Source organism: Oncorhynchus mykiss, chromosome 10 (genome assembly GCF_013265735.2).
Source record: "Oncorhynchus mykiss isolate Arlee chromosome 10, USDA_OmykA_1.1, whole genome shotgun sequence".
Taxonomy (NCBI): domain Eukaryota; kingdom Metazoa; phylum Chordata; class Actinopteri; order Salmoniformes; family Salmonidae; genus Oncorhynchus; species Oncorhynchus mykiss.
This window is the reverse complement of record NC_048574.1, coordinates 51,663,873-51,689,154: the sequence shown is the minus strand read 5'-3', so window position 1 is coordinate 51,689,154 and position 25,282 is coordinate 51,663,873.

Below are 25,282 nucleotides of genomic sequence, written 5' to 3'. Positions count from 1 at the left end.
AGTGTAATAAATCAAGTATGAATACTTTCTGAAGGCAATGTAAGTATGTTTTTAAGTATGTCTTTACAAATAGCGGTCTGAGAATAAATATCCCCATCACACATTTTGACTCAAACCTCATACTGTATATCAGCCAACTGAATACAAGACAATAATTAAATGTGATGTAAAGTCTATTCACTTTCAGATAAGAAAATATTCCTTAAAATGCTCTCTCAATATTGGATTTTCCATTATGCTTCATAATGTTAGGATATGCTGCCTAGCAACACATAACATTATCTTTCAGATGCTGTTCTTTACACCACACTTACAATTTGTCAACAGAAGTACTTTTCATTACACTGTTAAAATTAACTTATTTGTAACCCTAAAACTAGTAGCAGCTGAGCTGCCACCAACTCCTTACAGTGCACATCCATTTGGCCATACAGGTAAAGGTGTGTATCTCTCTGATAACACAGCTATGTGATTCAAGTTGCTGTGGGTGTAAGGCTGCAGTTACACAAAACAACTTGCAACTGAGTTGCTTCTTGAAACACTTCCATGCAACTGATAAGCAACTCATCTGCAACTTGGTTGCATCCAGTTGCACGCAACAGCCAATCAAAACAAATGCTTTTATCAAACGATCCATTCGAAGGTTCAGAACTCTGACCCAGTTATGTCAACACAGCTGTCAGTGCTGATGGAACCGTGTTCAAGGTAGACAGAAGAGACATTTGCCAAACAGGAGCTGTATAATAAAACATGTGATTCAGGGCTATTAAAGGTTAATGTACATGCTTTGGCAGTCAATAAATGTAATTTTTAATTGAACACTTAAGTGAAACCTCTTTGACCATTTTCAACTGATATTGTTCAACAGGAACGGCACTAGCTAGCTAGCTTGCTTAGTTAGTTAGTTTGTTGGTAGCTCGTTGCTATCTACATAGCTTGATAAAACGGTGCTAGCAATTTAATTTTGGATAGCTAGCTATCCAGCATTTTGTTTAAATTGAACCTTATACAAAAACCAAACAGTTGGATAAACAAATCGTTTGTGAAATCACAATGTAATGCAAGATGACATGTGAGTTTATAATTCTCAAACTATATGGAATGATATGACAAAACTAAAGCAGATCAATTTTATTGGCTGTTGCATACAAGTTCAATTGGGTTTGAGTTGCATCAGTTGCTAGAAATGATGTCACTTGCAACCTGCTACTGCCACTAAAATTGCGTGAAAGTTCCTTCATGTAACTCCAGCCTAAGGCGGTCTGCAGCCAGGATGAGTACCAGAAGATACCAGATACCAGGTGTTAATGTCTCGATTGTAAACAAGAGGAACTTTTCATGTCTTTCCACCCATCCATTGGCACTGGTAAAGGTGTTTTGTCATTTTCTCTGTCTGATAATACTGTACAGACTGTGGGTGAGATATACTGGTAGTAGTAGTCATCCTGCAGTCTATGTTATTGTCTCTGTGCCACCTGTCTTCTCTCCTCTGCATCCCTCCCACTGGTTGTGTGAATAGACACAGCTCAGCAGCTCACTGTTCCAAATCACAGGACAGTCAGGACTTTTCCCAGGAGCACTGTGGTCTGGCTTAGTCTGAAGATGAAACCTGGCCCCTGGCCCAATTTTCGGGTTTTTGGCATGTAAGAACTGGACAGACTGCTCACACTGGGGAATGGGGTTGGCAGATAGAGAGACACAGCCCAGGCAGCCTGTCTGTGGAAAGTACCTTGAAAAGTCCAAGCAACCTGTGGGCCAGCCCATTGTGTGCAATGCCCTTTGGCTCCACAAAGTTGCCCCGGTGATGACGCAGGGGCCAGATGTAAGAACAAATCAAATGGAGCCCAGGCCTGTGTGTTAGAATTATGAACCCAACCCAACCCCAGGCAGACCCAAACCACCTGTTCATCTCACGCCCAGATACAATGGCCTGGTCTCTCATTTCATATCCAGTCACCGAAGCCAGTGCAATGGTGCCACAAATATGTATCTATTTTTTAATGGCATGGACTAGGCCTATGACACGGCTTATGATGGAAATGTTGACATAAAAGCAATTAAAATTGCAAGGGTAATGTCAATATCAAGTAATTTCATTCAGCAACTCTGAATCCTCCTCAATGTTCTGTGACCATGCTTTTACAGGTATGTTGCCTGCTAGCGGTAGAAAGTTGAAACGGGAACGTTATGGATCCCAGTGCTAGTTATTATAGTTTGGGGTTTTCATATTCTTTTTATTTCTATTCGTTTTTTGTTTAAAAAAAGATAATAGTTTTAGTTTTTCAAATGGGTGTGTTAATTGTTTCATTTCAGTTTACGGAATCATTTTTTCATGATTAGTTTTAGTTTAATTATAATAACCTTGGTCTGTACCATACAGCTGTTGCAAAAACAGCTCCTCTTTCCCATCCAAAACGTATCTAATAAAACACTCATACGGGACACACAACTTCAAACAAATGTTTTCAGGTTTTACACATAATTCACGTGGGATCGTGTCATAAAGATTTTCCAGAGATGATCTCCAAACAGCTTTACGGCCTGATCCATCCATATTACTACCGCTGGCAGAGATGCAGTTCCTTGCCGGGACATTTGAGGTTAGACTGTCTTTCTCTGAAGTCTCCAATCATTTCATTTCTTTGCTTTATTGAGACTCCAGCACAGTTGTTACTGCCAGACAATACAATAAAGCACCTGCTCAGCACGTCAGTGTGTAATCAACAAACACTGGCTTCCTGCTTCCAGGCAAGGCAGACATACTGTAGGCTATATCCAAATATGCCCCCCTATTCACTACAGCCTACACTTTTAAAGTTGGAACTGAGAGTGATGCCACAGGATAACCATTTTTGAGTCTCTGAAGAACAAAACAATGGGAAGGTTCTTTGAAGAAGCATACAAAAATCCCAAACCAGAAATGTTTCGGACCTCCAGGACAGGATTTGAATAGCCCTTCTGTTGGGTTTTTAGAATTAATTGCATATTTCTCAGGGTGCCTTCCGAGTGAATTTTAGAGTTACCAGTACCAACCATGACTGGGTTTTCTAGTGAGGAAGACATGTTTTTTTGCATTCATCCATTTTCAGTCCGCATGGCCTTCAAGTGAGATAAAGTTGTCATTCAAATTAAATTGTTCAATACAACACATCAAGCCTGCAAATCACATTATGCTGGCTTGCAAAGTGATGTGTAATTCCTATTAGATTCCAGCCAGATATGTAATTTTTATTCACCCACAATTCAGAATGACTGCTAGGGTTTGGAAGACCAAGTTATGAGACTACCTTAAACATCTGAATTGGAACAATGTCACGTCCTGGTCAGGGCGTGACTAGGGATTTAGTCTAGTTTATATTTTCTATGTGGGGTTCTAGTTTGTTTTTTCTATGTTGTGTTTTGGTATGAGTCCCAATTAGAGGCAGCTGGCTATCGTTGTCTCTAATTGGGGATCATACTTAAGTAGCATTTTTCCACCTGTGTGTTATGGGACATTGTTTTGAGTAAGTGTGTAGAGCACCTCTGTCACGGTTTGTTGTTTTACTTGTTTGTTTGTTTGTTTTGCTAAGCATCACTATTAAATGTGTGTATTATGTGTATTATGTGGAACTTGCGCCTTGGTCCGTCTATACAAACGACCGTGACAAACAACAATTTCAGTAACGGTGCAATAAGCAGTAAATCTGTACTTGACTTTACTATTTATATCCATCTTTGGCAACTTTTACTTCACTACATTCCTAAATAACAGAATGAACTAGTGTACTCACTAAACACAAATGCTTTGTTTGTAAATGATGTCTGAGTATTGGAGTGTGCCTGAGTGCCTGGAGTGCCTGGATGTCTGAGTGCCTGGAGTGTGCCTGGCTATCCATAAATAAAATAGTCATCTGGTTTGCTTAATTTAAGGAATTTGAAATGAATTACAGTGGCATACAAAAGTATTCACCCCCCTTGGAATTTTTCCTATATTGTTGCCTTACAACCTGGAATTAAAATTCAGTTTTTGGGAGTTAGTATCATTTGATTTACACAACATGCCTACTTTGAAGATGTAAAATAGTTTTTGTGAAACAAACAAGAAATAAGACAAAACAACAGAACTTCAGCGTGCGTAACTATTCACCCCCCCCCCACATATTACCTTTTAATTTACATGTATTCCAGGTGACTACCTCATGAAGATGGTTGAGAGAATGCCAAGAGTGTGCAAAGATGTCATCAAGGGCAAAGGGTGGCTATTTGAAGAATCTCAAATATATTTTGATTTGTTTAACACTTGTTTGGTTACTACATGATTGTCAGATTGTTGTGATGTCTTCACTACTATTCTACAATTGTTGAAAAAAGTAAAAAATAAAGAAAAACCCTTGAATGAGTAGGTGTTCTAAATGTTTGACCGGTTGTGTAGCTATTTAAACACACAATTATATAAATCAACCTGCAATAGGGCATGCTGGGAAATATGATGGCTGTGGTTTTGGTTCAACTCTGGTTATTACCACCACAGTGTTCATTTAACTCTTTACAGTTTTCATTTGGCTCGAGTCAACACTAGAAAATGTTCAACAAAAAAATATACATTGGCCAATTTGGTGTGTGCTATGAAAGGGACATATCTGCATGCTTCCATACAACTTTGTAGAATTCTGAAGAACAGTAGATGCCAAGTAAAAAAAAAACACTTAACTCAAAGGTTCTTTATCAGGCAAGAGTTCTCCAAGAGCTGAGGAAGGACAATTTCAGAACCTTTCTTTTTTTCAGTGTAAATAGTTCACTACTTTTGTCAAAAGCCTGATGGGGAAAAGGGTGTTATTTTACACATAGCCATAGTCTAGCTTCTAGCCCAGCTAACAGGCCTCAGCTCTCCCGTCAGCATACTGACACTCCAAGCCTGGGCTGCCTGGGTCACAGGAACCTTCCACAAACTGATTAAAACATTCAGGAATCTCTGACTTACTGAGAAACGGGCTGGGCGTTACTAACACAGGAGATTAGCCCAAAAGTAGTCATTAGGACAGGACCACACTGCTCTGTTACACACACACAGACAGACATGCCAAGCCACAGAGGGACACAAACAAGTGGACAGACTGCTACTATTTTAGGCCAGATAACCTCACCACCATGCCCTCTGTTTAAACTGGGCCAAGGCACCAATACCATCATTCAGCCAAGTAAGTGGTGATGTAGAGAGAAAGAGACTCATATAGAGAATTAGAGAGAGAGGTCACTGTAGTCTCCCTCCACTGCCTCACATTTTGGATGGAGAGATGATACGTGTACATTTTAATACCATCCACATTAACTGGTGACTTCATGTCGTTGACAGTTTACGGGTGAGAGTCCATACCGCAATCACTGCTAATATTAACCTGTCCACAGAATTACCTCTAATATTAACCCCTCTAGGGGTTAGGTTTCTTGCCCAGGCACTGTTTCAAGAACATAATGCTATTTACACAGAACCACAATGTTTACAGGGAGCCTGACTTCATCTGTTGAGTGTTTACTATCATGGGTGGCGGTGGGGAAGTATGAGAGAGTGAAGGCGGGAGAGGTCATATTCCATACTAATTAAATCTTCATCAAACTGCATCTTCGCCAAAACATATCATTCTTTCTGACTGACTTCACAAACATCGCTCTGGTTCGAGAACGTATTCCCTCGCCAATTAAAATAGTTGGGGGAGGAGAAGGAAGAGGAGGAGGACTAGGGAGCGTGCACTGGCCTTGTTCGGTCTTGTTCTTGTTCCATTTAGGCACAGTACAGTGTGTACTCATTGCTGAAAAGCTCCACAGTAATAAAATGGACCAGCACCATTGAGTAATAGCTCTGCTGTTTTAAAAACATTCCATGGCCACCATGCCAAATAAACAATAAAAATAGATACATGTCGAATTGTGAAAGGTGCTGGAGGACTTGGACCAAGCACTTGCTGAGACACACAGACACACATGCACACGCAGACACACACACACTGTATCCTGTGGAGAACAGTCTCCTGACTGCGGCATCCAAGGAAAGACAGTCTCCACACTGAGCCCAACACTGTTCTCAGACCATGAATCGCAGTTTAGGGACTTCTAATTCAAGGGGCGGAAGGAGAGGGATAGCCCGTAAAGTTGGAACAACATGCAACATTTCCCAACTACATGAGATGGAGTATAGTCTTGTGTTCACAGTCATTTCCTAATGGTTCATCTCTCATGACAGATGTAGCTGGCCAGACCAGCGTGCACACGATTGGTTCTGAGTGCTGATATTACATAAGAGTGAACAAGAACTATGAGCTGCATTTTACATCACAGGTTTACATTAGTTTCAGACTTGAGGTTAAAGGTCATACTGAAATGGTTTTAGGCATCCTTCATCCTTAAACGCAATCATTATAATCTTCATCTTTATCATCTTCATAATCATCTTAATTTTCATCAAGTAGCAAAGCAACACCACATTCTAATGGAGCCTGACTGACTACCTTCGTTGACAGATATTATCAACGTCCATGTCATCCCTCTCCAATATAAGGGCTGCCCAAGTCATTTTAGGTCAAAAATCCATGTAAATGTCTTCACATGTGAACTGGAGATTACTGCATTTCTAAATCTTTTAACGTGTCATGCTGTTGATTCAGTGTGTCTGGCCAGATACAGTCTTGGCTTGTAAAAAAAGACTCCTTGTGAGCCGGCTGGGGTTTAGTTCATGCATGGTGCATACTTCAACCTCTTTCCATTTTACTGAAAATGTCCAGTGTTCCCCAGACCTTGACGTCAATCCGTAGCTGGATACTGAGATACTGCCCAGACGCGGCCTCCCAATAGTAAATTCACAGAAAAGAAATTGCCAAGAATCACTGTGATTCTTGCAAAGTGGCTACACTCTACACTGAACCCAAACCGGCTGCGCGCATGCGCCATCGTGTATAAATGTATTTTGTCCCCCCACACCAAACGCGATCACGACACACAGGTTAAAATATCAAAACAAGCTCTGAATCAATTATATTAATTTGGGGACAGGTCGAAAAACATTATCCATGTATGGCAATTTAGATAGCTAGCTTGCACTTGCTAGCTAACTTGTCCTATTAGGTAGCTTGCTGTTGCTAGCTAATTTGTCCTGGGATTTAAACATTGAGTTGTTATTTTACCTGAAATGCCCAAGGTCCTCTACTCCGACAATTGTTCCACACATAAAACGGTAAACCGAATCATTTCTAGTCATCTCTCTTCCTTCCAGGCTTTTTCTTCTCTTGACTTTATATTGAGATTGGCAACTTTCATAAATTAGGTGCATTATCGCCACTGACCTCATTCGTCTTCAGTCACCCACGTGGGTATAACCAATGAGGAGATGACAGGTGCCTTGTAAAGGTGCCTTGAATAACATTGGGTTCAAAAGATTGCCACTGTGAGGGAACTTTTTCAGTTCTAAAAGGTTCCTCGCGGAACAGGTTCAAACAGGAACTTTTTTGTGATGGGAAGGGTTACATTTTTAACCTTTTTACTAACATATTATAGCAGCGGAAGCCTATCATAAGATTGGAGGTGTGGCTTTCAGATAGTTATTTTTCGCCACCAGTGAGAGTAAATGTAATTCCTGATCATCATGTTAAGTTTGTTCACTGCAAATTGCCCTTTCCTTGAATATTACATTGCTGATTACATATGGTAATAAAGTAGCTTAGCTGAGCCTGCTAACATCAGTAGCCTACACTCCTCCCCTCCCCCTTCCCTTCCCCCACCCCTTTTTCTCTTCCCCCACCCCTTTTTCTCTTCCCCCCTGTTCACTGGTGTTGGGTTTTAAAGGGAGTTGGCCTCCATCTGGTCAGTAGCACAGGCTGGAATGAGGAGGCACCATGTAGTGCGCCTCTTCTTAACCTTTTGCGTGTAGGGGGCAGTATTTTTGTTTTTGGCTAAAAAACATACCTATTTGAAACTGCCTATTTCTCAGCCCCAGAAACTAGAATATGCATATAGATTAGGATAGAAAACACTCTAAAGTTTACAAAACTGTAAAAATATTGTTTGTGAGTATAACAGAACTGATATTGCAGGCGAAAGCCATGTTCATTACCAGGACCAGCTCAAGCGGTACCGTAAGTGTGGTGAACATGGCTACCTAGCAGACGCCTGTGAAAAGGTGGTCTGCATGAAGTGCCGAGAGGTGGGCCACCGCTACGAGGAGGGCACAAACAGAAGGTCATGCAACCTCTGTGGCGAGTGGTCCCACCTCATCCCCGGCTGCCCCTCCTGGGCCAATAAGGTCAGGGCTGGCAGGAGGGAGGCGGCGATGGCGGACCGGGCTTCCGAGCACCAGGGAGAAGGAGCGGCAGTTGCCCTGGTGGTAGAGAAGATGGTGGTGGTTGTGGTGGAGGGGGCATGGGCGGCAGTGGTACAGGAGGTGGTAGTGGAAGAAGTGGGAGGAGAGGACAAAACCCTCCCCACCCCAACCCCCCTGCCCCAGACTGAGGTGACCCCTGAAGGAGAAAGAGAAAAGAAAGACGGCTCTGGAGGCGGCTCGAGTGAGAGCTCCCCAAGTGGGTCAGACAGTATGGAGACTGTGTTGGAAAGAACCATGGAGATGGTGTCAGGAGATACGGGGAGAAGGGGAGTAGATTCTGGATGGACGAAAAATAAATGCTGAGGGGCTCTCCAACCCCGAACAGGGTGAGGAGAAAAAGGGCAAAGTGGAATGGGAGAGCTCCCAGGGAGAGGTAGAACCAAGAACCTTCCCCGGCAACTCCCCCAACCAAATCTCCTTTTTAAGTCCCGTTTTAACCTCCTCTCCCTGCCACTCCCCCTTTACCCCGGAGGGAGAGAGAGCAAGTACCTGAAAAGGAACCCCCTTTTAACTGTTCACCCTTTTAAGGCTTTTAAAATCACCACTATAAATGTCAGGAGCGTAAAAACAGAAATAAGAGCACAGTCGGTTTTATCCTTTTTAGAAAGGTTTAACTCAGATGTGTTTTTATTACAGGAGTGTTGTCTACCCTTTTTATCTTTTACAGAAAATGAGAGGATAAGTGGCAGCACGGGCCCTCCATTTGGAGTGGTTCCAATTTTAATAAGAATGACGGTGTTGCCATTTTAATCAAGACCCCACAGGTGAGGGGGAACACGGTGGTGATAGGCGAGTGTGCTCTTTTAGCCAATTGCACTTTTATGGGGAGGGATTTTAATGTGCTAAATGTGTATGGTTTTAACGATAAACATGACCGGTGCGCAATTTTAAAAGACCTGCAGTCCCACATGCTAGGGAGGGATCCTCTAGTGGTGGGTGGGATTTCAACTGTGTTTTAAGTAGAGCAGACAGGAGAGGGGCGGGAGAGGATTTTAAGGTAGATAGGTCAAGTGTTTTATTGCAAGGGTTGTGCAGGGATTTTAAACTGACTGACTGTTTTAAGGCCCTGCATCCAAGAGAGGAGGGCTTAACCTGGACCAGTGGTGACGGCACCAAGCCTCTCGCATTGACTATCTGTTTACCCGTGACTGTCCCCCAACTTGATGCTAGAATAACCCCTGCTTTCTTCTCAGATCACATAATGCTGAAGTGCACCCTTTCAGTAACTTCGGGTGTTACTGTGGAAAGAGGGCTCTGGAAACTGAACTGCTCCCTTTTAGAAGATGATAGAGTAGTTTGTCAGTACAGGGAGCTGTTCAACAAGTGGCAGACGCTACAGGACTTCTTTGACATACGAGCGCAGTGGTGGGAAATGGAGAAGGGTAGGACGAGGACCTTCATTAGAGAGATAGGAAAGAAGAAAAGTAAAGAAAAAGATAGACTTATGGTGGGACTGCAGAGGCGACTGGAAAGGTATTTTAACCATGAAATTAAAGAAGTAAAAAAGGAAATGGCATTTTTAGCAGAACAGAAAAGTAAGGGGGTTATTTTAAGAAGTAAAGGAAATGGAATTAGAAGGGGAGAAGTGCACAAGATACTTTTTAAAGAAAATAGTAAAGGTAAAACAATGATAGGTTTAAAAAACAAAGATGGGGGTTTAAAAACATATACAGAAGGAATAAAGGAAGTAGTCAAGGAGAGTCAAGGATTTGTATGGGGAACTGTTTGGAGTAAAGGATGTGTGTGAGGAAAACATGGGGGGACGTTTTAACATATAACAACAACATAACAAGACGAGGACCCAACACAGGACGAGGACCCAACACAGACGACCTAACAAAAGACCTGATGAGGACAGAAATCGACCAACGACTGAAACATTTTAAGAGGGGTAAGTCACCGGCGGAGGATGGCCTCCCCTTGGGGTTTTATCTGACCTTTTTTGGATGTTCTAGCCGATGAACTTCTGACTGTTTTTACTGACTTTGAACACCTTGACAGACTACCTGACAGTTTTAGAGTAGGGATCGTGACTCTTACACCTCAAAAAATTACAGGACTGACCTGAAGAACTGGAGACCGATTACCCTTTTAAATTTGGATTGTAAACTTTTTACCAAGGTTTTAACTAAACACCGCTCTCTTCTCTCTCTTGTGCAGGAGCGGCAACCAGTGTGTCCAATTACGATTTGGTGTAACGTGGCCCATCCTGCTCTTCTGAATTGGCACTCGGACCTTCCCTGGATGGTCGCCCACGAGATCCTCCCGGTCAGGGCCGTTATGCACTCCCGGGGCATGGCGAGGATATCTGCATGCCCCTGACCTGGTTGTGGCCAAGAGGAGCCGGAAAGGCACTTGCTCTAGGAGTGCAGAGCTGCCAGGGACCTGTGGAAGGAAGCAGGCCCCCTGATCTCCCCGTGTCTGCCGGCAGGGGAGGACCTAACGCCCCAGCTTGTGCTGTATGGTGTCACATGTCTGAAGGATGCACTGTGGTCCTCCTGCAACCTGCTGGTAGCAAAACGAGTAGAGACCACCCCCCCAGGCAGCGGCCATGGTAGCCACGGAAGCCCTGGGATGGTACAGAAGAAAGGGGGCCTCGACCCCAGGTGAAGGGTCCCCCACAACACCCAAGGTACCGCGGTCACGGCCTGACAGCGCTGCAGTGCCTAGGGGAGGGATCTCCTCTGGGCCCCAAAGGACAAGACGGAAATTGATTCAGAGGGGCAGGAGGCGGCGAGTTTGATAAGGACTCACCCCGTCCTGTACAAAAGACCGAAGAAAGTCTTTTAACAAAGTGACTTTCCATGTCTTAAAAAATGTTTTACTTTTGTTAAATCCTTTATACAGATTTTAAATGGCTTTTACAGAATTAGACCTTTTACATAAAAAAGTAATTTTAGTTATGGTTGTTTTTATTGGTACAACATGTACTTAAACATATTTGTAATATTCAAATACTGTGTTTCATGCTTTTATACCGTTTTTAATGTGGAAAAAATCAGGTTCAAAAATATATGAGCTGTTTAAAAGGAAATGCAACAATAAAACTTTGCAAAAAAAAAGAAAAAAAAGTATGAAGTAATCCAACATTGGGAACTAATCACATCTGTAAGCCTGATTAACACTACAAACCTGTCAGTGTCCAAACTTAACATGTGATGATAATACAACAAATTCTCAGGAATGACATTTACTCTCATGGATGGCCAAAAAGTCCTATCTGAAAGTCACACCCCTACTAAGTCACGCTTTCGGTCGTTTTCTTTAGAAATAGCCTGGTTGGGTTGTCAATGCTAGGTTATTGATGCTGGGTGATTAAGATATGACCCAGTGTGTCAGATCTGAAGACTGGAGGTGTGTCTTAGTAGGGGTGTGGCTTTCAGATAGTTATTTTTGGCCGCCCGTGAGAGTAAACGGCATTCCCATTAATCTGTTCAGTTATGTTGTTATCATATGTTAAGGTTGAAAACTGACACATAGTAGATTTAATGAGGCTTATACAAGTTGAGGCCTATGCATGTTGAGATTGTTACCACTTTGTTAAAATATAATGTTATTCATGTTGTATTAGAATATGTAATGTGCAAAAATATGCAAGTAAAGTGTGTGCAAAATTAACATAATGAACAAGAATTACATTTACTCTCACAGGAGGCCAGAAATACATATCTGAAATCCACACCCCTAGGCGGCCATGCCTCCTGAATATAACCTATGGATTACATTAAAAAAGACCCAGCTGCTGGGTCAAACCAGCATGACGCTGAATAAGGAACCCAAACTCAGGATTAAATTACCAAATAACCCAAACTGGGTAACCAGATTTTTTTGTTGCTGAGTGTAAAAGTAATCAGTTTCTATAGCAATTATGATCTGTCAAGGTGTGGGCAGAAAGAATGTTGCAATATTTTTCAGTGATATTTTCGAATTAAACATGCATGCTGCCTATATAAGAGTGCCTGTCCCCACATTCTGCAAGATCGATTGTCTATACACTACCATTCAAAAGTTTGGGGTCACTTAGAAATGTCCTTGTTTTTGAAAGTAAAGCTACTTGTTTGTCCATTAAAATAACATCACATTGATCAGAAAGACAGTGTAGACATTGTTAATGTTGTAAATAACTATTGTTGCTGGAAACGTCAGATGTCTTATGGAATATCTACATAGGCGTACAGAGGCCCATTATCAGCAACCATCACTCCAAGTTTATCAGTTTAAAAGGTGAATTGATCATTAGAAAACCCTTTTGCTCAGAACTGCTGTCCTGATTAAAGAAGCAATACAACTGGCCTTCTTTAGACTAGTTGAATATCTGGAGCATCAGCGTTTGTGGGTTCAATTACAGGCTCAAAATGGCCAGAAACAAAGAACTTCCTTCTGAAACGTATCAGTCTATTCTTGTTCTGAAAAATGAAGGCTATTCAATGCAAGAAATTTCCAAGAAACTGAAGATCTCGTACAACACTGTGGACTACTTCCTTCACAGAACAGAGCAAAATGGATTTAACTAGAATGGAAAGAGGAGTGGGAGGCCCCGGTGCACAACTGAGCAAGAGGACAAGTACATTAGATCGTCTAGTTTGACAAGTCCTCAACTGGCAGCTTCATTAAATAGTACCCGCAAAACACCAGTCTCAATGTTAACAGTGAAGAGGCGATTCTGGGATGCTGGCCTTCTAAGCAGAGTTCTTCTGTCCAGTGTCTGTTCTTTTGCCCATTTGAATCTTTTCTTTTTATTGGCCAGTCTGAGATATGGCTTTTTCTTTGCAACTCTGCCTAGAAGGCCAGCATCCCGGAGTCGCCTCTTCACTGTTAATGTTGAGACTGGTGTTTTGCAGAGCCTCTCAAGCTCAGTTAGGTTGGATGGGGAGCGTCACTGCACAGATATCAGGTCTCTCCAGAGACGTTCGATCAGGTTCATGTCCGGGCTCTGACTGGGCCACTCAAGGACATTCAGAGACTTTTCCAAAGCCACTCCTGCATTGTCTTGGCTGTGTGCTTAGAGTCGTTGTCCTGTTGGAAGGTGAACAATTTCCCCAGTTTGAGGTCCTGAGAGCTCTGAAGCATGTTTTCATCAAGGATCTCTCTGTACTTTGATCTGTTAAAATTTCACTTGATCCAGACTAGTCTCCCAGTCCCTAATGCTGAAAAACATCCCCACAGCATGATGCTGCCATCACCATGCTTCACAGTAGGGATGGCTGTCGTGCCTTTTACTGAGAAGTGGTTCCCGTCTGGCTACTCTAACATAATGGCCTGATTGCTGGTGCTGCAGAGGTGGGAAAACCTTCCAGAAGGACAAGCATTTCCACAGAAGAACTCTGGAGCCCTGTCACAGTGATCATCAGGTTGTTGGTCACCTCCCTGACCAAGACCCTTCTCCCCGATTGCTCAGTTTGGCCGGGTGGCCAGCTCTAGGAAATTGTTCCACTTAAGAATGATGGAGGCCACTGTGTTCTTGGGGACCTTCAATACTTCAGAAATATGTTGGTACCCTTCCTCAGATCTGTGCCTTTCCAAATTAAGTCCAATTAATTGAATTTGCCGCAGATGGACTCCAATCAAGTTGTAGAAACATCTCAAGGATGATCAATGGAAACAGGATGCACTTGAGCTAAATTTCGATTCTCATAGCAAAGGGTCTAAATACTTACAGTATGTAAATCAGATATTTTAGTTTTTTATTGTGAATACACACAATACACAATTTCTAAAAACCTGTTTTCGCTTTGTCATTATGGAGTGTTGTGTGTAGATTGATAAGGATGTAATGCAACAAAATTTGGAAAAGGGGAAGAGGTCTGAATACTTTCCGACTGCACTGTACATATACAGTGGGGCAAAAAAGTATTTAGTCAGCCACCAATTGTGCAAGTTCTCCAACTTAAAAAGATGAGAGAGGCCTGTAATTTTCATCATAGGTAGAGTTCAACTATGACAGACAAAATGTAGGATTTTTAATGAATTTATTTGCAAATTATGGTGGAAAATAAGTATTTGGTCAATAACAAAAGTGTACCTATGATGACAATTACAGGCCTCTCTCATCTTTTTAAGTGAGAGAACTTGCACAATTAGTGGCTGACTAAATACTTTTTTGCCCCACTGTAATACTTATTATCGACTGTGGCCTAAAACGTTTTATTGTCTTTTCCCTGACATATCTCAATCAGTCCAAAGTTATATGAACAGTGATCAGGCCTGATACTAAACTAAGCTCAACAATCAATACTTTTTTTCCCATCATGACATGAATCTTCAATTTATAGCATTTAACATACCAAGTTACGAAGGCAAATGATCCCTTCTGAATGAACAGACAGAGGCTTGCGTCCAAGCCAAGCTACTTTGTTAAAAATTATTCAACCAAACATTTAAATCACATCCATATTACATGGAGAGAACTGTTGTTTTTGTAGTGAAATTTAAACACAGAATTATTCGACTGCTGATAAACCCACTTAATCCCTTAGCAAACCATTCCTGGAAATACGGAGAGAGAAAAAGCCAATGTCTGGATGTTCTACTGCTTAAAGTCAAATAAAGTGAGGACCTGTCAAGATCCATAGAGCTGTAGGAAACCTCACCACAACCTCCTCTCCTAGCCAACTAGATACTCTACATTGCTGTATGGGTCAAATAGTGTTACATTTTCTTGCCACACTAACCAAAATGTTTAGTTATTACAAGGGTCATATGAAGGACCACATCTCTTTAGGGAAGAATTGCTCCTGTCAGCGTAAAGTTGAATATATGACAGGAGAACCATAAGAGGAAAGTGCACTGAATTACCAAGATAAGTGACTGGCAACCCCATAGAAGCAACTTTACACTCTCAGGATCAAGACTTCCCTAGACAGATGTGGTCCTTCATATTTTATATGGCCCTTGTAATAACTACACATATTATGTGAATAACATACAGTACCAGTCAAACGTTTGGACACACCTGTCACATTCTGACCTTAGTTCTTTTGTTATGTCTTTGTTTTAGTATAGTCAGGGCGTGAGTTGGGTGGGTTGTCTACGTTAGTTTTTCTATGATTTGCTATGTCTGTGTTTGGCCTGGTATGGTTCTCAAGCAGAGGCAGCTGTCAATCGTTGTCCCTGATTGAGAACCATATTTAGGTAGCCTGTTTTCTATTGTGTTTGGTGGGTGATTGTTTTCTGTTGTGTATCTGCACCAGCCAGAACTGTTTTTGGTTGTTTCTCATTATTTTTGTTATTTCCGTGTTCACACATACGACGCTGCATCTTGGTCCTCCTCTTCTCCTTCATACGACGACCGTTACAACGCCTACTCATTCAAGGGGTTTTCATTATATTACTATTTTCTACATTGTAGAATAATAGTGAAGACATCAAAATTATGAAATTAAACATAACAGCTCAAATAGCAAAGAGAAACAGTCCATCATTAATTTAAGACCTGAAGGTCAGTCAATCTGTAAAATGTCAAGAACTTTGAAAGTTTCTTCAAGTGCAGATGCAAAACCCATCAAGCGTATGATGAAATTGGCTCTCATGAGGACAGCCACAGGAAAGGAAGACCCAGAGTTACCTCTGCTGCTGCAGAAGATAACTTCATCAGAGTTAACTGCACCTCAGATTGAAGACCAAATTAATGCTTCAAAGAGTTCAAGTAACAGACATCTCAACATCAACTGTTCAGAGGAGACTGCGTGAATCAGGCCTTCATGGCTGATTTGCTGCAAAGAAACCACTACTAAAGGACACCAATAATAAGAAGAGACTTCATTGGGCCAAGAAACACGAGCAATGGACGTTAGACCTGTTTAGATTTTTGGTTACAACTGCGGTGTCTTTGTGAGATGCAGAGTAGGTGAACGGATGATCGCCGCATGTGTGGTTCCCCCCGGGAAGCGTGGAGGAGGAGGTGTGATGGTGTGGGGGTGCTTGGCTGGTGACACTGTCTGTGATTTATTTAGAATTCAAGGCACACTTAACCAGCATGGCTACGACAGCATACTACAGCGATACGCCATCCCATTTGGTTTGCGCTTAGTGGGCCTATCATTTGTTTTTCAACAGGACAATGGCCCAACACACCTCCAGGCTGTGTAAGGGCCATTTGACCAATAAGGAGAGTGATGAGGTGCTGCATCAGATGACCTGGCCTCCACAATCACCCGGTTGGTTTGTGATGAGTTGGACCGCAGAGTGAAGGAAAAGCAGCCAACAAGTGCTCAGCGTATGTGGGAACTTCTTCAATATTGTTGGAAAAGCATTCCAGGTGAAGCTGGTTGAGAGAATGTCAAGAGTGTGCAAAGCTGTCATCAAGGCAAAGGGTGGCTACTTTGAAGAATCTCAAATGTAAAACATATTTTGATTTGTTTAACACTTTTTTTGGTTACATGATTCCATATGTGTTATTTCATAGTTTTGATGTCTTCACTATTTTTCTACAATGTAGAAAATAGTAAAAATAAAGAAAAACCCTTGAATGAGTAGATGGATCCAAACTTTTGACTGGTACTATGGAGCAAAGGGCCACAGATGCATCTGCAGCAATATAACAGATGATAAACTGTTCTTTACTGTTGAAGTCCATGGTGAGAGAAGGGTATGGTCTGCTTTTCTGTTCTATTCTATGAAGATGACGGTATGATATGGTGTGCTACCTCTCAAAGAAGGTGCCAAACAGCAGTCTGAAGGTCTTCTGGATGTTCTCAGTGCACAGCCAGATCCGTTGGTCCTTCATCAGCAGACACAAGACGTTCAGAGGTACGCTGCACGCATACACAGAGTCAGAGTCAGATTCGTACATACATGAATGCACGCAACAGTCAGATTCAGATTCATACATACAGTCACGCATTCAAGCAACCGGTACAAAACAGATATAACATGTGCTAGATGATACAAATACTGGGCCATGGTTCTGAAACAAGAATAAAGGCAAATGGATAGATACCCTTAAATAGATGAACACTGCTACCTCAAAACAGTGGTATGATGCTGCCCTCCAGAGGCTGGGCAAGGTTACACCACCTTCTGGACATAACTGAGTGGCATATGCTCATTTTAGATGATCTAATTTAGAAAGTTAATATTGACATCTGTTTTTGCAGAGATAGTCCTCATAGATACAGTCAACTGTCTAACAGTCTATCACGTACACTCAGAAAAAAAATATTCTAAGTAGAACCATACAGGGTTCTTTGGTTTGTCCCCATAAGGTAACAATTTTTTGGTGCTGGGTAGAAACCTTTGCAGAGGATGCTTTCTAGAACCCTCTATGTAAGGTTCTTTAAAGAACCACTTCTTTTTGGTACTATCTAGAACCCTCTATGAATGGTTCTGCCTTGAACCCTCTATAAAAGGGTTCTACCAAGAACCATTTTATCAGCTGAAGGTTCTTCCTAGAACCCTCTATGAACTTACTAGCCTTCAATTGTTATTATATATGACAATATTTTACATATACCATTGAGGGCCGAGTTATACCCTAACACAGTGGTTCGCAAACTTTTTATAGCCCGTACCCTTTCCAACATTCAACCTCCAGCTGCATACCCCTCTAGCACCAGCATCAGCACACACTCAAATGTAGTTTTCCATTATTGTAAGCCTGCCACATACACACACTATACGGTACATTTATTAAACATAAGGAGGAGTGTGACTTTTTGTCACAACCCTGCTTGTGGAAAATTACAGATCTTATCTTAGGATCAGGGCACAAATAATAATATAATAATCAATAATTTTGCTATTTATTTAGCCATCTTACATATAAAACTTTATTTGTTCATCGAAAATTGTGAATTACTCTCCATAGGTTAATCAGAAGGGTGTGCTTGAAAGGATGTTCATAACTCTGCAATGTTGGGTTGTGTTGGAGAGAAATAATTTCCCACACACAGTCTGTGCCTGAATCCACTCTCACATAGGTATGTGGTTGCAAAGGACAAACAGCACGATTTGCCAAGGCAGGATATTCTGAGCACAGCCCAATCCAGAAATCTGGCAAGGACTTCTGATTAAATTAAATTCTAACAGAACCGCTTCTTGTAATTTCGATGAGGCTCTCTTGTTCAGATATCGGTAAGCGTCTGCTGTTTGGTGCTTTCCCAGGTAAAAGGGCAGTAGCTCTTCGGCTGCATCAGATTCACAACTGTCAGTGTCCATGCTAGCTGGGCTAACAACAAATGTAGAATTACTGATGCTAGCATTGGATGTGCTCATTGAAGCAGAACAACTTGTGTCGTTGACAGGTGTGGGTGTAGTACTGCTGGAAGTAGCAGTACTACCAATAGAGCTGGTATGTGTCTCTATGGCCTTACTTTTTTTAACCATTCATCTATTTTCGAGCAAACGGAATGAGCAGCAACTACGTTTGGCAACATAGTGGAATTCCCACAAGAGAGTAACGGTTAATGTGATGTTAATTATTTGACTAGGGTACCTGTATTTGACATTGTGTTGTTATTTTGCTGAACACTAGATGGTTTAATTATCTTTTTGGCAATGAAACGCGGCAACTCAGGCGAGAAAAAAATCTCACCCAAATGTATAGCCCCGTTGGAAAATGTGGAGAAAAAAAACAGACGGCATTGCACATGTACCCCAGTTTGGAAATACCTGCCCTGACACATTTGTGTTAGGAATCTCCTGGTTTACAGTAGTGGTGGGGAAACTAATCTTCCTGAAGATTTGAGGTTTTCTAGCAAATTGTGTCCAAAAAAAGGTTCATTGCTCAACGCTTTGATTAACGCAGTGTACACTAGTGGCACCTGCTGGTCAAAATAATTTATAGCAGCCAAATTATACTGAACAAAAATATAAGGGCAACAATATCAAAGATTTACTGAGTTACAGCCAGCAGCATACCACCCTGCCTGCAACTGCTGACTTGCCTCTGAAGCTAAGCAGGGTTGGTCCTGGTCAGTCCCTGGATGGGAGATCAGATGCTGCTGGAAGTGGTGTTGGAGGGCCAGTAGGAGGCACTCTTTCCTCTGGTATAAAAAGTATCCCAATCCCCCAGGTCAGTGATTGGGGACACTTTACAATTGGCTCATTCATTCTAGCCACACACTCAACTCCTTTCACCCCACATCAACCATAGACTCACATTCTCAACAGTTGCACCATCCCAGAGCAACACTCAAGGTTTGATTTACGAATGTATATACAGTTGCAGCTGTATGAGGCCTGAAAAACTGTGTCAAATGGGGAGATTTTCTTAACCATTGTCACATCTTAGATGGAGGTCAGTTTCCTCCACCAGAAATACCCACAACATGGTCGCCCTTATTGACCATATTCTCAAGCATCCTCGTGGAGTCAGACCTTTGATTTTGTGCCATCAGGGCCAAAATAATATGCCCCCTCTCTGAATGTCCGAGTGTGACCCACTCCCCATAGGTTACTGCAACTAGTGGTGCCAGCACTGCCACTGCCTGGGTGGGGGCACCCCACCGGAATCCCCACCGGCTAGGTACAAGGTCATTGTCAAGGTTCTCATTAGCAGCTTTGAGAATTTCCTTGTATATTATGTTCTCCCTTCAGGGGAGGACCAACCCTGCCAAGCAGGCTCAGAATCTTGTATTGCTTTTACACCATGATAGGACAATAAATAGATAAGATGTATATCCCTCATCTGAACAACATTGAAAGCTCTCAACTCCTGCTCACAGCAATATATTGGTTCTGGGCTATGCAACCATTTCCTTTCTCACGCAACGCCACACTTTCCCAAACACCAGAAAACACACCTTCCATCCACACATACTGTGCCTTCCGTTTACTGAGTTCTCCACCATGTTGAATTAGTGCTTTTGTGATCTAATGACTATATTTGAAGATAAAAACATGTTTTTTTGTTGTTGTATTATTACAATCCATAACCTGGCTAGAATTGTGCCTTTCCTTATTTGTCTCCTCTATGAGAACTTTGTAATTTTTAAAATAGCCAGTAGTCTTTGGTTCTCTGATCTGGTTATCAACATACAGTTTATCGACGAGGAGAGATATGCGTTCCCTTTTCAATCTATTTTCCTTGAAACTTGGATACAGAACTTTACGCCGTTCTGCAATTTATTTTGGGAACTGGTCATTCATTCCAATTTTTGTGCCAGCAAGTCTTTTAATTATTTTATCTTTAAAGAAAGTACATTTGGCAACGATTCATACCTCTGCCCTCTGTCCGAAGTGATGTACACATTCGAGTTGGATTTTGTCGATAGCTTCTCGTGGAATCTGAAGCGCTGTAAGGAGGAACTCTAACTACAGATTCAGGCACTTATTTCTCTTGGATATCTGTAAGTACCAGATTCTCTCTCATGGATCTAGTCTGTATTTCAAATAAGGCTTCTCTCAGAACGACGTTCTCCTTTTTATGTTCATTAACTCCGGTTTCAATCTTATTGACTGTCCCTTTTAGCTTGTTTTTGTCTCTCCAATTTCACAGCTTTTTCGTCACTCATCTAGAGGCTTGCCTTCAACTCTTTTATATACTTACTGACTAGTGCAAGTGTACCCAGTTTGTCATTTATTGATTTTAACAGATCGGTTTTGACCTTTACCATTCCCGGTGGTGAAAATATGTCTGTAGAAGTCTTGTTTTTGCTTTGAAATAGGATTCCCTGTCTTACTATCCGTCATGTTTGGGTGTTGCTTGTTTTCGTAATATTTGTTGATACATTTCTTTAGTCTTATGATTTGTTTTGTCATCCAGATTGAAGAATATATTGAAGTCTAACTTACCGATATTGAAAATTACGTTTTTATCTTGAGGTGGTCTACATAGCTGTGTTCAGTCCGCCATCTAGGTGTTTATTTTATTTTATTTTTTTTTACTTAAGGACGGTAAAGTGCGTTGTAAACTTAACTACATTCGGTGGTCATCTAGCCAGCTAGCACCTAGATAACCACATTTCCTTGACCTAACCAAAATAGCTTGTTACCGGCTAGCAAACAGGGTTACCATATCACATGGCTCCAGTGACGCCTGTCGATTACAGAGGTCGGAAAACGTTAAAATGCACGAGTCCTTATTGGACTAGTGGTTACAATCTGGTACATATCACATAACCATCCATGCTTAATATCAACTGAGAGACCTAAGATTAGCTAGTTCGCCACAAAAGCCAGAAGAATGGCGGGATGTGTATTCTTGTATAATAGCCACATTATTGGCTAATTAGCATGTCATTTGAGGGATAATTACAGGCAAATATTGATATGTTTTTGTCCAAGAGAGATTTGCGCAGTTATCAAAACGTCACATCAGGGTAAGCCTACACGAAACAGTTCTAAAACCCCTTGGAACCATTTCTGGGGTTTACCGCTAGGTTTTATGGGTATTATGACTCATACTGTGGTACTCAATAGGGTTCGATTTCCTCAACTTTATTTAATGGTGAGAAGGCGGGGGAAATACCTCCTCTCCTCCCCCGAAATATGCATACCGAGGGAACCTTTATTATTATTTATTTTTTTACAATGTCCGGTACAGACAGGGATGATATGGAGGGTAGCAGTTTCTGGCTCAGGTTCAAGGAGACATGCCATTCCACTGAACCTGCCCCGGACACGGTTCCTTAGACACTGAAGATCCTTCTCTGGGGGCTCTCGGGACAAAGGGTTGTAACCTTCGGCCGGGTACAGGCTCTCCCTTGACTGCTCCTGGTTGGGCACGGCTGGCTTCATCCACTCGCATTCCACATCCGTACAGCCGATTTTGTGATCCGCAAAAATAGCCAATGCACCCGCATAACTATACTTATGAGCTCCACAGTCACCTATATAGACCTGCCAATTGGAAGGATGTTCTGTGCCACATGCCTTTCAATGCATGACTTTGAACAACTTGAAATCCATTTGTCAAAGGAAATATTCTATATCAAGTTTGATTTTATTGACATTACAGCTGTAGAATATTTAATAAACTAATTTTCACATGAGGACAAGTTCAGTTTTTCCATAAACTTGGATTTCATTATATCACTTGACATCAGTTTGTAGATGCATCAACATTTTGACTTATGTCCCCTTTTCCCCATGCGTGACATCAGGCTCACCCCACGAGAAGCAGTGCATGATCAACGCCACCGCAAGGAGATCAGCTGAACGTGATTTACTCTCTGTCTGGGGGTAAGACATAATTGAAATGTCAAAGATAAAAATTCCTGCTGTGCCCATGATAAAATGAAAGGGAATTGTGTTGTACTACTGAATGGAAATGACGAGATGCACTCAGACCAGCCTTTGTGATTGAACTTAACTTAACTAGGTCTTTCCTTGCAGCACACGACTGAACTATCATCAAGATAAGACTAAACTTGAGCCTGCAGGACTTGCTTTTTGGAATGTGGTGTCAAAAAAGTAGAGGATCTCTTTATTACGGACAAACCTATCCCCATCTTTACCACCATTGAATCTATATGTTTTGAACATGACAGTTTACAAACTAAGGTAACGCCAAGTAATTCCTTAACTTCTTCAAATTGTTCAACAGCTACACCATTCATTACAACATTCAGCTGAGGTCTAGAATTTAGGGAATGATTTGTACCAAATACAATGCTCTTAGTTTTAGAGATGTTCAGGACCAGTTTATAGGACCAGTTGCTGATGCTTTTATGGTTGAACCATCAGCATACATGGACACACATGCTTTGTTTAATGCCAGTGGCAGGTCATTGGTATAAAATAAAAAAGTAGATGGCCTAGAGAGCTAGCCTGCGGTACACCACACTTTACATGTTTGACATTAGAGCTGCTTCCTTTAAAGAAAACCCTTTGAGTTCTATTAGATTGATAGCTCTTGAATCCATGATATGGCAGAGGTTGAAACGCCATAACACATACCTATCATACCTACATATCAACAACAGGTTATGGTCACTAATATCAAAGGCTGCACTGAAATCTAACTGTACAGCTCCCACAATCTTCTTATTAGCAATTTATTTCAACCAATCATCAGTCATTTGTGTCAGTACATGTTGCGTTACCTTCTCTATAAGCATGCTGAAAGTATGTTGTTAATTTGTTTACAGAGAAATACATGGATAAATAAAGGATAAATTGGCAAAGTGGGTGGGGTTATATAATGCCTGTTTGGCCCTGTTCAGGGGTATCGTCGAACGGGGCCACAGTGTCTCCCGACCCCTCCTGCCTCAGCCTCCAGTATTCATGCTGCAGTAGTCTGTGTCGGTGGGCTAGGGTCATCTCTCTCTCTTTCTCTCTCTCTCTCTCTCTCGACTACCTGGCCTTGATGACTCCTTGCTGTCCCCAGTCCACCTGGCTGTGCTGCTGCTCCAGTTTCAACTGTTCTGCCTGCGGCTATGGAACCCTGACCTGTTCACCGGACACGCTACCTGTCCCAGACCTGCTGTTTTCAACTCTCTAGAGACAGCAGGAGCAGTAGAGATACTCTGAATGATCGGCTATGAAAAGCCAACTGACATTTACTCCTGAGGTGCTGGTTCCTCTCTAGGTTTCTTCCTAGGTTCTGGCCTTTCTAGGGAGTTTTCCTAGCTACCGGGCTTCTACACCTGCATTGCTTGCTGTTTGGTTTTAGGCTGGGTTTCTGTATAGACCTTTGTGACATCAGCTGATGTAAGAAGGGCTTTATAAATCCATTTGATTGAGTTATTGATCAATACAATAAAAAAGTGCATTTTATTTGGTCAAACACAAAAACAGTTTGCTAAGAGCTAGCAGCAAACTTAACCCCTACTGAGTTTCTGGACCTCACATTTCAAACTACACTCTGTGGAAACCCCCAACCATCTTTATTGCTACCTTTATGACCGCTTTGATTATATCATAGGTATCCATATGTTCTGCAGGAAATGTGATGGTATTAGTACATACACTAACAAGGGGGTAAAAGACACAATGCACAAGGACTTTTTTTTCTTGTCTTCTGTTTTTCTTCCCATTCATCTTTTTCATGCTTTTCCTCACAATTCTCTTCCTCTGAATCAGATACATAATCCAACAGTCAAGTCCACATCCCATTACATGTAATAGGAAGAGCAAAACTCTCTCCTACCTATGGACGTCACACTTCATCTGCTGCCTTTTGGCAGTTAGCTTACTTTTAACTAGCAGTAAAATGAATGTAACATATTATATCTGAAATGGGGTGATAAGGTATGGAAGATCAACATCTGAGCTTAGGGACCTACAACAAAAGAATGGACAGACAATAACACAATTATTTCAATTGGAGTGGTATCAATTGATAGACTGTCTCTGTGTACAAGTCAACAGCATCCATTGAAAGGACATTTTCTACACTGAAATGGATACCGTTCAAGGACAACTCTCATCCCTTGCCATCATCTCCATGTAGACGGGCAACTGCCCCCCCCCCCTTTTGAAAGCCCTCAGATCAATTCCCCCTACCCTTCTCCAAACTCAGTTGGGGTCACAACTCACAAACTCTGTTGCGAATTAGAATAGTAGAATACACAAGGTGCAGTTTCTAAATGTGGTTGTGCATCAGCAGTTTTTCTGTTATGTCAGTCACTGATTGTCAATCAAATAGCCCATCTCAGCAAAAAAAAAAATTGATTGCCAAGTTTGTTTAGTGGCCAGCTATCTTAACTTGTTATCATGGTCGAACTACCCCATTAGATTTAGTTAGTCAGTCTCACTCAGATATCATTTTAAAAATGTCTTTCCACCCTGTGGCTAAGTTGGTAGACCATGGCGTTTGCAACACCAGGGTTGTGGGTTCAATTCCCATTAGAGAACAGTATGGACAAAAAGGATGAGAATGTATGCACTCACTACTCTGGATCAGAGTGTCTGTTAAAATACAAAAATGTATGGCAAAATGTGATAATTTGCAGTAAACAATTAATTTTCCTCTCTACCCCACGGCATAATGAGTAGAATTGCATGAAATTAGTCATAAAATTGCAAAATCTTCTCTCCACCCCATGGCAAAAT